This window comes from Penaeus monodon, chromosome 16, assembly GCF_015228065.2.
Source record: "Penaeus monodon isolate SGIC_2016 chromosome 16, NSTDA_Pmon_1, whole genome shotgun sequence".
In the NCBI taxonomy this organism is placed as follows: Eukaryota; Metazoa; Arthropoda; class Malacostraca; order Decapoda; family Penaeidae; genus Penaeus; species Penaeus monodon.
This window is the reverse complement of record NC_051401.1, coordinates 35,938,854-35,943,853: the sequence shown is the minus strand read 5'-3', so window position 1 is coordinate 35,943,853 and position 5,000 is coordinate 35,938,854. Positions and strand designations below refer to the sequence as shown.

Below are 5,000 nucleotides of genomic sequence, written 5' to 3'. Positions count from 1 at the left end.
AAATTTTATATAACTTAACACCTATAATTTTGAATACGTTAAGTGTCTCGGATGTTCCTGTGTCTTGCATATCTTAAAATTGTAACGTGGAAAAACGTTACCTTCTCGAAGAGCTCAATGCAAGCCTGCAGATCCATACCGAAGTCGACAAAGACCCAGTCAATGCCCTCGGCCTTGTACTCCTCTTGCTCAAGCACGAACATGTGGTGGTTGAAGAACTGCTGCAACTTCTCGTTACAGAAGTTGATGCAGATCTGCTCGAAGCCGTTGAACTACGGGGCAAAAAGGGATTATTCTGGAAGTGTCGTTGACCAAGACATTTACAGATGATATCAGGACATTTCCGATTCCAGTTATAAACCAGTCAAAACTTACGTCGAAGATCTCGAAGCCGGCAATATCGAGCACACCAATGAACATGGCACGCTTCATGCCGGTCTCGAGGGTCTGGTTACACTTCTTCACGATCCACTTGAAGAGACGATCGAACACGCCCTTGGCAAGAGCGCTGACGGAGTAATAGACCTGGGCGACATTCCTACCCTGGGTGACGAACTCAGCACCGACCTTGATCTTGGGCTTGCACAGATTCCTGTATAACTCCTCACTATCTACGCCAAGAAGATCACCAAGAATGTCTCCTGTCTGGAAAAACAATTATTAATTGTTATGACGTATCCATTATTTACACAGGTATTGGACATGAAAAATAGGAACAGGAAAAAATCAATTAGCAATCGAATATTACAGTCACTTATTCGTTAGCAAAGAAAAAACATTACATCTGTGCCGTCGGGTTCAGCCTGCTCCTCGCGACCCCTCTGCTTGAACTTCATGTTGCCCATGTGCATGACAGCGGCGGTGATCTTGTAGCAGCTGTCGCGCTCCTCGTCAGTGAAATTCAGGATAGTGAAGGCATTCTGCCAAAGGAAAGTAGATGTACACATTTCTCTCTATCTAAACTACCACAATAAAATACACACACTCGCATTGAGTGGTAAAGCTAAATGCACGCAAATGTATGTATATTCGTATATCTGATACAAAATATCTACATAAGTATGCGTGTATGCAAATACATATATACAGTATAATTAGAATATATATATATATATATATATATATATATATATATATATATATATATATATATATGTATATACATATTATACACACACACACACACACACACACACACACACACACACACACACAGACACGTGCTCACACACACACATGCACACACACATGCATACATGAATAAATACATACATACATATATATATATATATATATATATATATATATATATATATATATATATATATATATATATATATGTATATGCACATATGTAGATACTCATATATATACCTACTAAAATACACACACACAGACACAATGTATGCATATATATATATATATATATATATATATATATATATATATATATATATATATATATATATATATATATATATATATATATATATATATATATATATATGTATCTATGTATGTATTCATGTATGCATGTGTGTGCATGTGTGTGTGTGAGCACGTGTGTGTGTGTGTGTGTGTGTGTGTGTGTGTGTGTGTGTGTGTGTGTGTGTGTGTGTGTGTGCATGTATATAGATAGATAGATTGATAGATAGATAGATATAGATATATATGCATAACTATGAATATTGTTTATATATATATACTAGTATATATACATATATATGTAAATATATATATATATATATATATATATATATATATATATATATATATATATATATATATATATATATACATATATGTGTGTGTGTGTGTGCATATTCTTGCACACACACATCTATGCGTATGTATATAGGGGCGCCTATGAATGCATGTGTGTGTATGTATTTGTATGTAAAAATATGTGTCTGTGTCTACTGTTTGTATTTGAGCGTTTGGATGTATCAATGTATGTTTCTGTGGGTGTCTCGTGTGAAAATATTTATATTTGTGTGTGATTATGTAACCGACCAATGATCGAAATGTCAGTATTTTTATGTTGACTGAAGTGTTTTTACTTATTAAAGTCTACAATCACTTACATGAGTGAATTCCATGTCTTCATTGTCGTCGATGGAAGGCACAGTGACCTTGCCCTGAGCCTCGTAAGGGTAGTCGTAGATGTCGTTTGAAAGACGACAGATTTCTGTACAAGGCAAACAGTTATTATATTATGTAAAACGAGTGTTTTACTGAAGGCAGAATACTGTAAATGCAAAGAAACGTATGAAACAACACTCAGCTACATAATTTGAGATAAAATAATTTGATAGCATTAGCTATTTTGTGTAAGAATGCAAATTGGTCATGAATTAGTTAATATGATGTGTGGTCAAGGATTAACGAAAGCATTATCCCTAGTAATGTTTACGCCCTTAAAGCAGACCTAGTGGAGCCTTAATACATACTCTTGATGTAAGGGACTTGGTCGGTCATCATCTGGTAGAAGATATGGTAACCACGCTCGGCAGGGGCCTGGGACACGACGCGAGCCTTCTCCAGCAGGTACACCTCGATGTCAGCACCGGAGAGCTTGCCGTTAGGGGCGAAGTGGATGCGGATGAACTTACCCTGAGGAAAAAGGACTGTCGTTTTATACGGTAAATGACTAGTCCTTTACACAATCGCGTACTGGTTATATTTCTTTGCATATATGTCTTTGAGCCAAATAGATGAGAAAATTACAGTTTCACGTGATACTTACGAAACGAGAGGAGTTGTCATTACGGGTGGTCTTAGCGTTGCCGTAAGCCTCCAGGGGAGGGTTGGTCTGCACGATCTGGTCCTCCAAGTTCTGCATGGAAAAACGATTTGGATGGTATCTAATACTAAGAGAGATGAACTTCATGTTTTTATAAAATTACTATATTGAAAAGGTCCTATTATTATAATGGGATATGGAAGGTCAAATTTACCGGCTTGTTCTCATCGTCCTTCTTCTTGGAGGTGGCGCCGACGTTGGCGAAGTAGGACAGCACCTTCTTCGTGTTCTCAGTCTTGCCGGCGCCGGACTCACCACTGGAGGAGAAAGAATTGGCATAGTCATGCATGTACAAAGACTTACGCAGATATATTTACATATACTGTCTCTATATAATGTCTTTATAATGTGAATGTGCGTGTGCTAAGAAGAGACAGGCAAAAGAAACTGACTACTTGATTATATACATAGAGAAATCATTATAATACTTACGTGATAAGCATAGACTGGTTAACAGCCGCTAGAAAAAAAATGTATATATATTACTCTAAGGCCCAAACGAACATCATTTTATTTCATTTTATAAATATATAGTACATATGCTTACACACACACACACACACACACATATATATACTACATATCCGCACGCAAACATAACCATATATATCTTTTTTTCCTCCTGTAAGGCGAGAACTTACACTGCAGCATGTCCATGTAGGCGCCGTCGGAAATGGCGAAGAGATGGGGAGGCACCTCATTACGCCTCTTGCCCTGGTAGATCTTGACGGTGCGGTTGGTGTAGATGGGGTAACGCTTGTAGGGGTTGATGGCGATGCAGAAGAGGCCAGAGTAGGTGTAGATGAGCTTGGCCTGGTAACGGCTCTTCAAGTTGTACAGGACAGAAGCATCATTGAGGAAGGTCAAGTTGGACACATCTTCGCACTTTTCGTACTTGGGAGGGTTGACCTGAACCACAGTTTCCTTCTTGAAGTCCTTGACCTCACCGCTCTTCAGCTGGACGCTGACTAGTTTGTCACCCTTGGCGCCCTGGATCATGCCCTCGGCGAAGCCCTCCTTATCGTCAGGGACCCAGCAAGACTTCTTGGGATCATAAGGCTTGGTCTGGTCGAGCATTCGCTGTTCAGCTGAGATGAACAGGAACTCGGTGGGGTCGGGGTCGGGACCCGTGCTCTTCACGACGTGGCCGGGCATGGTGGCGCTGTGTTATAAGTTGTCGAAATCAGACTTGCAAGAAAGGCCCTGGAACTTCCCTAAGTGGAGACAGAATTATGCAATCAGTGAATCGCTCCTGTTTTATATAGCCATTGTATGTCAATAAAAAAATAGATATCGTTATCCTTACTCCAGTGCCGGGGATGGCATGTACGTACAGTCATGCCCATTTTGAGTTTAGTTTGTTGTGTGTATGTCACGGATGGAACAAGTATTTAGTCACGGAGGAGTCTATTATTACTCCTACCTACCTCATCTGCTTACCATTTTCCTTGATTTACGGAAATATATATATATATATATAATATATATATATATATATCATATATAGATATATATATATATATGTATTTATGTATTATATATCTATATATATTATATATATATATATATATATATATATACATAATATATATATATATATATATATATAATATATATATATATATATATATTGTGTGTGTGTGTGTGTGTGTGTGCATTTAATATTTTTAAGAACATTATTGTAAATAATAAGAATATCAATATCAATAGCGTTAAAAAAATAATAAAGAAAAAGGAAATCAGGTGAGGTCAAGTAGTCCTATTTATTAGCTCCTTGGGTGCTGATCACTTGTGTAATCATCTTTGTAAACATTTCACTGAACAGAACTACAGTGGACGTTACATGTTCCTGCACCATTGGGATGTCAACGAAATCAACGATCACTGGGAATTATTTTATTCACGGATTTATGCAATAAGCAGATGAGAAACGGTTCCCGCTAAATGAGCCTATTGCGCAGTACTTTCAATACGGGGAAAATCCATTTCGACTACACAGGTCACTAAACACACGATAAGAAAATACAAATATATAGTCCATGTCACAAACACCCAATACACCACGAGTAATATCACCTCCGATACCTTCGCAACACCACCACGCTGCACACCACTATCCCTTCCACCGGCAGGAGGGCTTCTGGTCAGCCTGGCCTTTGTTGCTTGTGTTATATATCAGCTGCAGTACCTGCAACGG

General features: G+C 38.1%; 1 protein-coding gene and 2 pseudogenes across 2 annotated transcripts in view; all 3 read right to left on the bottom strand.

Moving 5' to 3' along the window:
* The window catches only part of LOC119582752, an 8,353-nt pseudogene extending 4,368 nt beyond the window's left edge, over positions 1-3,985 (bottom strand).
* The window catches only part of LOC119582740, a 70,496-nt pseudogene that overhangs the window by 9,028 nt on the left and 56,468 nt on the right, over positions 1-5,000 (bottom strand). The window lies entirely within an intron of this gene.
* Positions 4,896-5,000, bottom strand: part of LOC119582747 (myosin heavy chain, muscle-like) — a 17,362-nt gene continuing 17,257 nt past the window's right edge. Inside the window, exon 5 of the mRNA XM_037931176.1 lies at positions 4,896-4,991. The gene's annotated coding sequence lies outside the window, so the exon portion shown is untranslated. The remainder of the gene's footprint in view (positions 4,992-5,000) is intronic.